The sequence below is a fragment of the Diceros bicornis genome, unplaced genomic scaffold (assembly GCF_020826845.1).
Source record: "Diceros bicornis minor isolate mBicDic1 unplaced genomic scaffold, mDicBic1.mat.cur scaffold_61_ctg1, whole genome shotgun sequence".
NCBI classification, from domain to species: Eukaryota; Metazoa; Chordata; class Mammalia; order Perissodactyla; family Rhinocerotidae; genus Diceros; species Diceros bicornis.
The window spans coordinates 1,027,583-1,037,684 of NW_026691491.1; the positions used below are offsets into that span (position 1 = coordinate 1,027,583).

The 10,102-nt window shown below is 55.9% G+C and overlaps 1 long non-coding RNA gene across 1 annotated transcript; it reads left to right on the plus strand.

The window, feature by feature from the left end:
- The first annotated feature begins 5,381 nt into the window (after positions 1–5,381).
- LOC131403244 (uncharacterized) lies at positions 5,382–6,499 on the plus strand. The gene is made up of 3 exons (XR_009219327.1): positions 5,382–5,532; positions 5,899–6,002; positions 6,488–6,499. It is a non-coding gene; the product is annotated as an uncharacterized LOC131403244 (long non-coding RNA).
- Positions 6,500–10,102: the final 3,603 nt, after the last annotated feature.

The following is a 10,102-nucleotide window of genomic DNA, read 5'->3' on the forward strand; positions in this document are numbered from 1 at the left end:
TGTGTGTCATGATCTAAGACAGTGTTTTCAGGGGTTTCCATGCAGCAGCTGAAAGGAGCTTGAGCTGGTTCACGGGCCACTGCAGGGTCCAGAGCTGGGACCGAGGTCTGTCTGCCTATTACCAGCTGCATGGCTGGGTGAGACTCCCTCTGGGTCCCTTGGCATATGGTGCTGGATCCCACTTCTCCCACAAAGGCACTTTTGTCTATGGATGGATGCCAAAGCATTGTTAGTGCAGGAGCAGAAAAACAGGAGGTGTCTTATTCCACCATGATGCTGATATCACTCTCCAATTTGATTCCAATTTGACTCAGTTTTCCAGGAGCCTGCTATTTGCCTACAATTCTCTACAACCTCAGACTCTCCAGACCCACTCTATGAAGGACATAGAAAGAATTTTCTCAGATCTACTTACAAGGGCCAGGCAAATAAAAGCCAACAAATTGGTTCTGGTCATTCTGCTGGGAACAGAGGGCAGTGGACGTCTCATACATTCTGGTTTGGAAGCAAGACTTCTTGTTCTCTGTGGATGAATAAACAACAAGAAAAGAGAGCCTGTGGTAGGTAAATACATGCTTGATTCATCTGAAAAGGTCATTTCCTCCCCTTCAACTTGAAGGTTAGTGTAGGGAGAGAGCACGGGTAGTTTCCACTGTTCACCTTCTCCCTTAATATTCAGAACAGAGAATCAGTTTTATTTTGGGTGGCAATTCAACAAACTGAAAGATAAAATTCCTAACCCTTCTTGCAGATAAGAGTGACCAGACCAAATTCAGGCCAATGATGTGTGACAAGAAGTATGGAGTGGGGGTTTGTGGAGGCTGCACAGATGGAACTGACATAGATGGGAGGTTCAGCATTAGACACATGTGACACCAATCCACAGGTGTTGTAGGTATTATCTCATATACACCTCACGATGTTCCTAGAAAGCTGTTTTTAGCACCATCCCCATTGTGCAGGTTAGGAGACTGGGGAGATCTTGAGAGGCACAGTGGCTTTTCCAGGACACAGAACTGGTAGGATAAAAGAGGTGTGACTTCAGCTCTGTCTCCTCAAAGCTGGCCACTGGTTCCACTCCCAAGGAGCTGTGGGGAGGGTGGTGATGGATATTTGTGTACAGTGATGGAGATGACATGGGCAAGGAGGGAGAGCAGCCAACACCCTAGCGGGGGCTTTGGGTGGGTCTGATTGAAGGAAGGGGCCAAGTAATAGAACCTTGAAGAAGTGACCTCACTTCCTTGGTGACAGCCCCCAACAGAACTTAGAACTCTGGTTACCACGCACCCACACTGTAACCACAGCCTCCTGTCCAGTTCATTTGAGTGGAGACACTCGACACAGCAGGATGTTCTCGTGTTGTCCCGTGACTTTCCGAGGCTCTGGCCCCCGGAAAGCCAAGAATGAGAGCATATTAAGTGGCTTTAGACATTGGCTCAGCCCTCACCTCGAATGTCTGTGGCCTTTTGGCAGGAGGAACCATCAGGTAACAGCGTAGCCCAGGGCAGGCCACTCTAAGTCAGGCCACAAGTGTGATCCCAAATGGACAGCCCCACACCCCTTGACCCTCATTGTGTGTGTGTGTGTTTGTGTGTGTATGTGTGTATGTGGGAGGTGGAGTTAGAGAAGGTAGTATGAGGAGGAACCACCCTGAGCAGGAGCAGGTAGCTAAATGGTGGAGATCTGGTTGTGTGTCATGTTCACACTGAAGATCTTGGCTGCAGGAGAGGATGGTGAGTGCTGGGGACCAAGCTCTTCTACCCACATGTGAATCCCAGGCCATCGAGGTGTTCACATTCCTTCCCTGATGGAGAATATGCAGATGCCCCTCTGTGTCTGAACTGTGGTGGGGTTTCCCTCTGTGGCGAAGTCCAGGCAGGCCCCTGATGCCTCCTGGCCTGACTTCTGGGCACTATCACTGCAGAGCTGCACCCAAGTGATGGTTGAGGAGCTGGTAGATGGTTTCCAGTTCGCCATCTCCCTGGAGAGGACACAGGTGCACCAGTCCCTCAATGAAGAGGGCTGGTCTGAGGTGAGTGTGGGGGCAGAGGGGTCTTCATACTCAGGACTCTGAGATGACCAAGGCACTACTAGAATGCAGACTCAAATCTGAGTCTCCCCTGGAACCCCCCAGGGTTTTCTCATTAGAGTGCTCCACAGTCCCACTCCCAAAGGAATCTGGACCTCCACTCCTTCCCACCAGCTACACAGGAGGGTAGAAAGTCACCTCAATCCTCCCGCTGGTTCACCATGATGTCATTGAGTGTATGTACCTTCTCTTCTCCCTCAGTGTGAGGATGAGTCCACCTTGAATTTCAATGAGGCCTGCAGGATGCGGGCCCTCCAGACAGGCATGATGGAGAAGCTGACAGAGTCCATTGCACCAGCTTTCCTGAGGAGGAACATCTCTAGCTTCACCACCTTCATGGACAACTACTCGGCCTTAGACACATCCCACCAAGTCAAGGACCAGCTGTTTACTAGGTGAGTGGCCACTCCCACCTCAGCACAGTGGTGACTCTGCCCCCTGCCAGCTATGTGTCCTGGGAGTGTCACCAAATCTCTCTGAGCCTCAGTTTCCTCCTAGAAAAGTAGGGTGGGAAAGGATAAATTTCACGGGGATCTTGTAGGAACTCATGGGATCAGCCATGGCGGGTGCTTACATGGTGCCTGGCTCTGCAGAGAGGGCTGTGGACGTGCTGTGGTTGTTCATGGTGTTTATTTCTCTCTTCCCCATCAGAAGTAGTCTGCCTCACCCATCTCTGAGATGCGGCCTTTCTGAATTTGGAAAAGCACATGGAAACCACCCTGTCAAGGAGTTGGAGATTCCATTCAGCTGGTCCTGGTCCTTTTCCTGGGTTAGCCAATCAAGGATCTCTGGGGCAGCAGAGAGGCCCTAGGCCCACTCAGGTGTCTGGGATGGTTCTGGGTGGACTACATTCATTCAACCATGTAGCTTAAGCACCTACTGCATGCAGGACATTTGGAGACAGTAAACTCAGTGAATGAAGGAGACACAATGCGTGGCCTCAATTTCCGTCTGAGAGTCAGACGTTGACATTAGACATCATTCGCAGGTCTTGTCATCCCCCGTCCATCCCAAGGGATGCCCTCAGAGCCTCCTTTACATCTGGAGGCATCTCCCCTTATTCCAGCCAGGAGGGCAGAGCACAGGACCACCTAAAAAAGTGAGTGGTCTTTGGGTCCAGAAGGACGGCCTCCTGTCTCTAAAGAACAAGCTGTCGGGGGAGAGATGGAGGCTGTGGCTGAGGGGAGCCTGTCAGAAGCCGCATCTCACGCATCTTTTGATTCCCATGGGAAGGCAGAGGCCCGGTGGCTTGCACTGCAGGAGGACAGGAGTCAAAGAGCTATGGATGGGTGCCAGGACCCCTGGGAACCAGAGGGGTGGCTGGGCTGAGTTCTCCCCTAGAAACTCATTCCCACCACAGACCCATTTTAATCTGCCTCCCCTTCTCCACATCTACCTCTTCTCACCACTGCCTCCAGGCCCAGAACAGGAGGTGTGTGAGCAACCTGCTCACAAATCTGTCTCAGTGCTCAATCCAGTTGCACAAGTGCAACTGGCTGTGTCCCAGACCTTCAGGAGAAGAGTGTCAGTGGGAAGAGAGTCACAACAGACTCTGTGTCAACATGCTGGATAAGCAGGCCTGCCACTGCCAGGATAGCCTCACAGGGGTCAGGGCTGCCATGTGGCTCTCACCTGGAAGGAGAGGGGCAGGCATAGGGCCCAGACCCAAGCCAGGGTGTCTTGGGTGAGAAGTGTGGAGGGAAAGGCCAGGCCTCTGACTCTGTTGCCCAATTGCCTCCCCCAGTGCCATCTCTTCTCTGGTGGGAACCTGCCTGGACCCAGGGCAGGATTTCTGGGAGCTCCTGCACTATCCCTGCTTCAGCATGAAGCTAGCCTCTCTGCATCTCAGCTTGCCTGGCTCGGGGCTGCAGGGCCACGCCTACCTTCTCCAGGTCCAGCTGGAGCATCCAAGGCCCATTGAGGAAGAGCTGGAAGGTGAGGTGACTGCAGTCTGGGATGACAATTTGCAGAGTGTTCGGAGGCTTGGTTCACTTCAAGGCAGTGGGGTCTTTCCTGGCTTTGACAGGCACAGGGGAAGTCAGCTACTTGAGTGACACTGTTTCTTTCTCCTGCTGTAGTACCATCTCCAGAGCTCCCTCCAGCTCCAGAGGCAGAGCAAGGGCCAGCTCCACGGCTAGATCCAGCTCCAGCTCTAGTTCCACCACCTGTGCTAGAGCTGGAGCCAGTGTCACCTCCATCAGTCCCTCCAGGGCCAGAGCCACCACCACCATCAGCTCCAGCCCCAGTGCCAGCTCCTGAGCTGGAGCCAGCTGGACCATTGGCTCCAGGGAGAATCCTCCCTCCACCTGGAGAGATAACAGCAGAGCCAGATCCAGCCCCAGAGCCCGCCTGCCCCTGGGACGTGACCACCAAGAACCTGCTGAGGAAGGAGAAGCCTGACTTCTTGGAGTTCCCTCCCCGGCTGGTGGCAGAGCAGTTGACACTGATGGATGTGGTGAGCAGCGGGGCTCTCAGGGCAGGTGGGGCCGGCCTTCCCTGTGCCATCAGCTGCCCCAGACCTGCCATTTCCTCATCCAGAATCCCATGATCTCGGTGCAACCTCTTGCTTCCCCACTTACCCTCATGTGACCTGAGCAGCCTTCTTAACTCCCAAGCCTTGGCTGTCCTCATGTGGACAGTAGGGATGGACTTTGAGAGCAGCTGCCATGCAGAGTGGCTGTGCAGGTGGATGAGGTGGAGCAGAGAGGAAGTTGGGCAGAGTCTGCGCTTTGGTGGCGGAGGGGAGCACACTGAAGTGCTGTCTCGTCCTTGGGTAGTTCACTCATTTGCCCAGGAGGCCTCAACAGCCTCAACGCTAATTAGGCACTTAATGTGTACATGACTACAAGGCAGACAAACAAAGCCCGTGGTTGTTGCTGCCTTGGGGGAATGTGCATCTGAAAGAGGAGTCAGACCCCAGGATGGTCAGAATGGGTGGAAGATGCCCCTAGAGATGGTCAGGAAGGAGCTGAGTTCTGGTGCTTGGAGGAAGTGAGACTGGGCGGCGAGCAAATGCCACTTCCCTGTGCCACAGTATCGGTTCCTGGGTCATCCTGTGCTGGGTGCCCTCAGGGGACACAGGCAACACCCAGGGACTCCCACAAGCCTCAGGCCGCATTCTCAGCTTCCTGAGCTCCAGCTCTCACCACTGACCTGGCCTGGGACTGGGGCTGCAGATGCTGAGCTGGGCTGTGGCAGGGCTGGGTGACACTCCCTGTCCTCCCCAGGAGCTCTTCAAGACAGTGAGGCCCCAGGACTTCCTTGACTCCATCTGGTCCCAGTGTGACAACAGGGGCAATGAGCACCTGGCACCCAGCATCCATGCCACCACGACGCACTTTAACAGAGTGGTCGAATGTGTCATCACCACCTGCATTGGGGACCCGAGCATGATGGCCCAGGACAGGGCCAGGGTGGTGGAGCTCTGGATCCAGGTGGCCAAGGTAAGATGTGGGAGGCCCTGGAAGCCCCTCTCTGGAGTCGGGGGAACTGCCCCTTCTCCTTTCTCAGCTCTCATGTTTGAAGTCCGTGGTCTGAGCTTTTGCACAATCCTCAGGACCCTCCTGCCAGGCCTCGATGACCTGACTCCTGGTCCCTGTGCTGGGAAGCTCATCCCTTCCTGGGTTCCTTCCTTGGCTTGAGCTGAAATCCTCCTCCCTGGAAGTATTCCTCATCAGGTTCCAGCTGTGCATTTCCCGGGTCCCTGAGCTGCTGTCTCATCCACGATAGGAGACGTCAATGAGGCGACAGAAGCCAGAGGAAGCAGGGCTCCAGCTCCTCCTCACAGCTCATTCTCTTTCCTTCCTCAGGAATGCCAGGGCCTGAGGAACCTTTCCTCTCTCCATGCGATCCTCTGGGCTCTGCAGGGCCCCTCCATTCAACGTTTAAAAGAGACGTGGAGACAGGTGTCCAGGTGGGTAGGCCTCTCTCCATGCGAGCACCACCTGGGTGGACCAGACACCCCCCACAGGGCTGGCATTGCCCTTCAATCAGTTGGGACCTCCTGGGAGACAGCAAACCCTGGGGATAGGGTCTGACCTGGTTGGCAGGCTGGAAGTCTTTCTGAAAACTTAGGCCAGTGGTTCTGCTTCAGGAATCAGTTTCCCTAAGTGACAGATCATGGCTTGAACCAAATTGAAGATTTTCAAGTGTTTGCAGCAACAGAACTCTCTGTCCACATGAAATTAAGACTGTTTAAAACACATCTGCTGAGAAAATAAGAGAATGGAGGCCCCAGGTGACAATAGGAGAGCCCCCTCCCCAGTCCCAGACACCTCAGGGCTCAGAGGACACAGTGAAAATGCTCACCCAGGCTGTCTGGATCTTCTGGGTTTTCAAACAAAAGGAGTTTACCCTCAAACCACTCCACAGTGATTCTTTCCTTTTTTCCCTCCTCAGGAAGAACTGTCAAATGCTTAAAAACGTCCTCCAAACATGCCACCGGGAGAGCAGGAAGCTTCTCAAGGAGGTGAGTGGAGGCTGGAGAACTGGAAGGACGGGAGGTGAGGTGGGGAGGGACCAGGCAGGATGTGCTTTGGTAAGTTTTTCACTTAAGGTTCCCCGAGAAATAACGGTCTGCCTTGTCCAGCTGGACAGGAAGCGGGGGGTGTGAGCTGCAGGGGCAGGTGGGGACTGTTTGGGGCAGGAGGCCTTGGTCACGGGATACAGTGGTGTCGCCTGGACTGTTCCAAGAGGTGAGGTGCTGGCAGAATGAGCAGGTGTCTGGCTTCCATGCGGACCCATCAGCTGGCCCTCATCATCCTCCAGGCTGGCGGGTGGATGGAGTGGGTGGGGGTTCCTTTCTTCCTAAAGCAGCCCAGTCTGTCCTCAGGAAGCCAGGCCCCTGCTCCTCCTTCTGTCTTCACTGCACCTCACAGGGGAGGACATTCTGCCTGTCCCAGGGATGGGCACTGTGAGGTCACACAGGCCTTGTGGACACAGGGGCTGCACAGCCTTGGGCCAAATGGTGGATCTGGGACAGAACTGTGTGCTCTCTGGGACTGTGCACTCTAGCCCCATAGTGGTCACTGCTGACAAACCAGTGAGTCTCCCCCAGTGCCTTGTCGACAAGGATACGCCCCAGATGGCAATGAGAATTATCGAGGAACCTACAGATTCTTAATGGACCTTCCTGACAGATACTTAATGGCCTCCATCGAGGCCCTGGCAGGAGGGGCCTAAGGATTGTGCAAAGGCTCAGACCACAGACTTCAAACATGAGACCTGAGAAAAGAGAAGGGACATTAGAAGTTTCCAAGTGAAAAAGGATGCAAATGTCACCATTACACAGTGCCGTGGTCAACTCCTACACTGTCACTCAGATGTGGCACACGGGGGTTCCCTTCCTGAGTGAGTGAAGGAGGAGTTCTGTACAGGGACAATCCTGAGGGCATCCTAGGGAGCTGAGGACTTTGGCATGGCCTCAGGTCCAGCCTGGTGTCAGAGAATCCCAGGGGGCTGGAAAACACAGCAGCCACTTGCATGGGACCCCAAGACACCTTGTGCCTCTCCATCCATGGCTCAGGTTGACCGAGGGCCTCAACACACCCCGAGAGTCCAGAGGACAGGACATTGGTCCGAGGTGTGTCTGGAGGAGGAGTGAAGGCCAGGGGCCAGGGCCTCTGGCTGGGAGGGGGAGCGGTCTCCTCTGTGGGCCCCTGAGCCAGTCACTGCCCCTCTGTGGGCCTCAGTCTCCTCATCTGGGAAATGGAGGGAGATGATCTGTGGAGCAGGCCTCACAGGGTTGATGAGGTACAAGGGGGAGAGGAATGTGCAGGAGCTTTGTGCTCCTCCTCCTCGAGGGGGGAGGGGACAGCACTGGTGACAGTCAGATGATACTGAGTCCTCAGGGGACCCTGGGATGCATGGGGAGTCCTCCTCACACTTTCCTGATGAGGAGAGAGGCTTAGGGGCCTGGGCAGGCCTGAGGGCACAGAGAAGGGAGTGTTGGAGCTGGGAGCGATCTAGAATCAGGGCACCCTGGAATGGGAGCAGCCATAGACACCAGATGGCCAGGGTCCAAGTTCAGGGGCCTGGGAGACATGGGGAAGGGAACATGGCCTCCCTGAGCCTGTCCTTGACCCTGCAGGAGGTGTCATCTGTGAGGACCACCCTGCAGATGGACCCCCAGGAAGCCCAGGAGAGACAGCAGCAGGTGAGGTGGCCTGAGGGGGAGGGTCTAGGTGTCAGAGGAGGGGTCACTCACCTCATGGCTGGAGGCCTCCCTAAGAGATGGGTCCCTCCTCCTCCAGCCCAGCTCCAGGAGCCCAAGAGCCTGAAAGGCCTGCCCTGGAAGTGACCAGGAGGAGGCCTGGAAGGGCTGGGCCCAGGATGGGTTAGGGAGGGGAGGGGCAGGGACCACATACCCTGGGATTTGCCAAAAGCCGCCCCTGGGAGGTGACTGGGGAAGTTGGGTGGTCCTGGAGGGGGCAACTGGGGGGAGGCCGCTGAGGGTCCTAGGCTGTTCTCTGTGGGAGTCTGTGGTGGGCAGGAGGCTGGGGTGAAGGGATTTGGGGGAGGGTCCATGGGGGCACCTGAGAGGTGAGACTCATCTCACCACTCCCACCCTGATTTCACAGGGTGTCGTCCCCTTCCTGGGCACGTTCCTCTATCACCTGAAGCTGCTGGACATTGGGATGGAGGATGATCTGGAAGTGAGTGAGCCTGGAGGTGGGGCCAGAGAGCAGGATCCTGAGGTTTGAGAGGCGAGAGCCCTGCACTGGGACCTGAGCTCTCAGTACCTGGCAAACCTCCTCTCATGAGAGCCCCATGGCCACCCCTGGGAGTTGGGGAGTCAGGCCCATCTTAGCAATGTGTGAATAGACGCTCCGCATAAGCCCCCCACCAGTCTACCTGGGCTGGTGAAGCTCATAGCTGCCTGCCTGCAGAGCTGCAGGAGGCTGTGTCTGAGATGGATTCAGCCTCCCCCTCGGGCCCTGCCCCTGGGGGAGTGCCATCAGCCCCTGCAAGTGAGGAAGCACTTCTGTGTTCCAGCTGTCCCTTGCTCCCTGAGGCCTCAGTCTCCCCGTCTGTCATCAGAGAGGGTGTGCTACAGAAGGTCTCTGGCCTCAGCTCCCCTGTCCCTCCTGCTCTGGAGCCCAGAGCCTGGCCCAGTGTCAAGTTCTCTTTGTGGAAGGTCTGCCCTCTGCTGGGCCCTGACATTCCTGCAGCCTGAGAAGGGGTGTGATGGGGGTTGGTTCTGGGCTTAGGAGGCTGTTTCTGATGGACATTGGCTGTCTCCCTTCCAGGGAAATCGGGTCAACTTTCAGAAATGGTGTGACGTGAGCAGCTATGGGGAGGGTGGGGATGTGGAAATCAGAGACCTCGCCTGGCAAGACTTTCTCTGTCCTCATCCCTTGGGTCTTACATTTATCGGGAGAGTCAGATCCACAAAGCTGGGCATCCCATCACGTTGGCGGGTGCGGGAGGGGCTGGCATCAAGGACACCTTCCTGGATGAGGAACTAATTCAAGCCAACTGTGAGGACAGGCAAGTCCTGAATGGAGAGGGAAGGAAGGAGGGGTCCCGAGTGAGCACAGACCCCAGACCAGATCCTCACTCTGCACAAGTCCCTCGCAGCGTTCCCCACCCAAGCCCTGTCTGCATCCTGTCCTTCCTCCCAGAAATACAAACTCATCAGGAGGATCCAGCTGCTCCAGCAGCCTGCAAATGGATATGACCTGGAGCCCGACGAGCGATTTGGGGCCTGGTTCCAGGCCATGGAGCCCATCAGTGTCCATGAGAGGTGAGGGGGACAGGAGTTGGGTGAGGGCAGGCCAGACTCTCTCTGATGGCCAGCTCCAGAGCCTGTGGCCTGGATCGCTGATCAGTCTCAGAACTCGTAGCGTGGTGACCTATGGGGCACTGGGACTCAGCTGCTGGCAGGCTCTGGGAGGGGCACCTGAGGTGTGGCTCCTGGTAGCTCACAGGTCCACTCTGTCCTGTAGCTACTGGGTCTCCTGCCAGCTGGAGCCCGCACACCAGAAGGCGAGCAAAATGCGGCTCTTCAGGAGA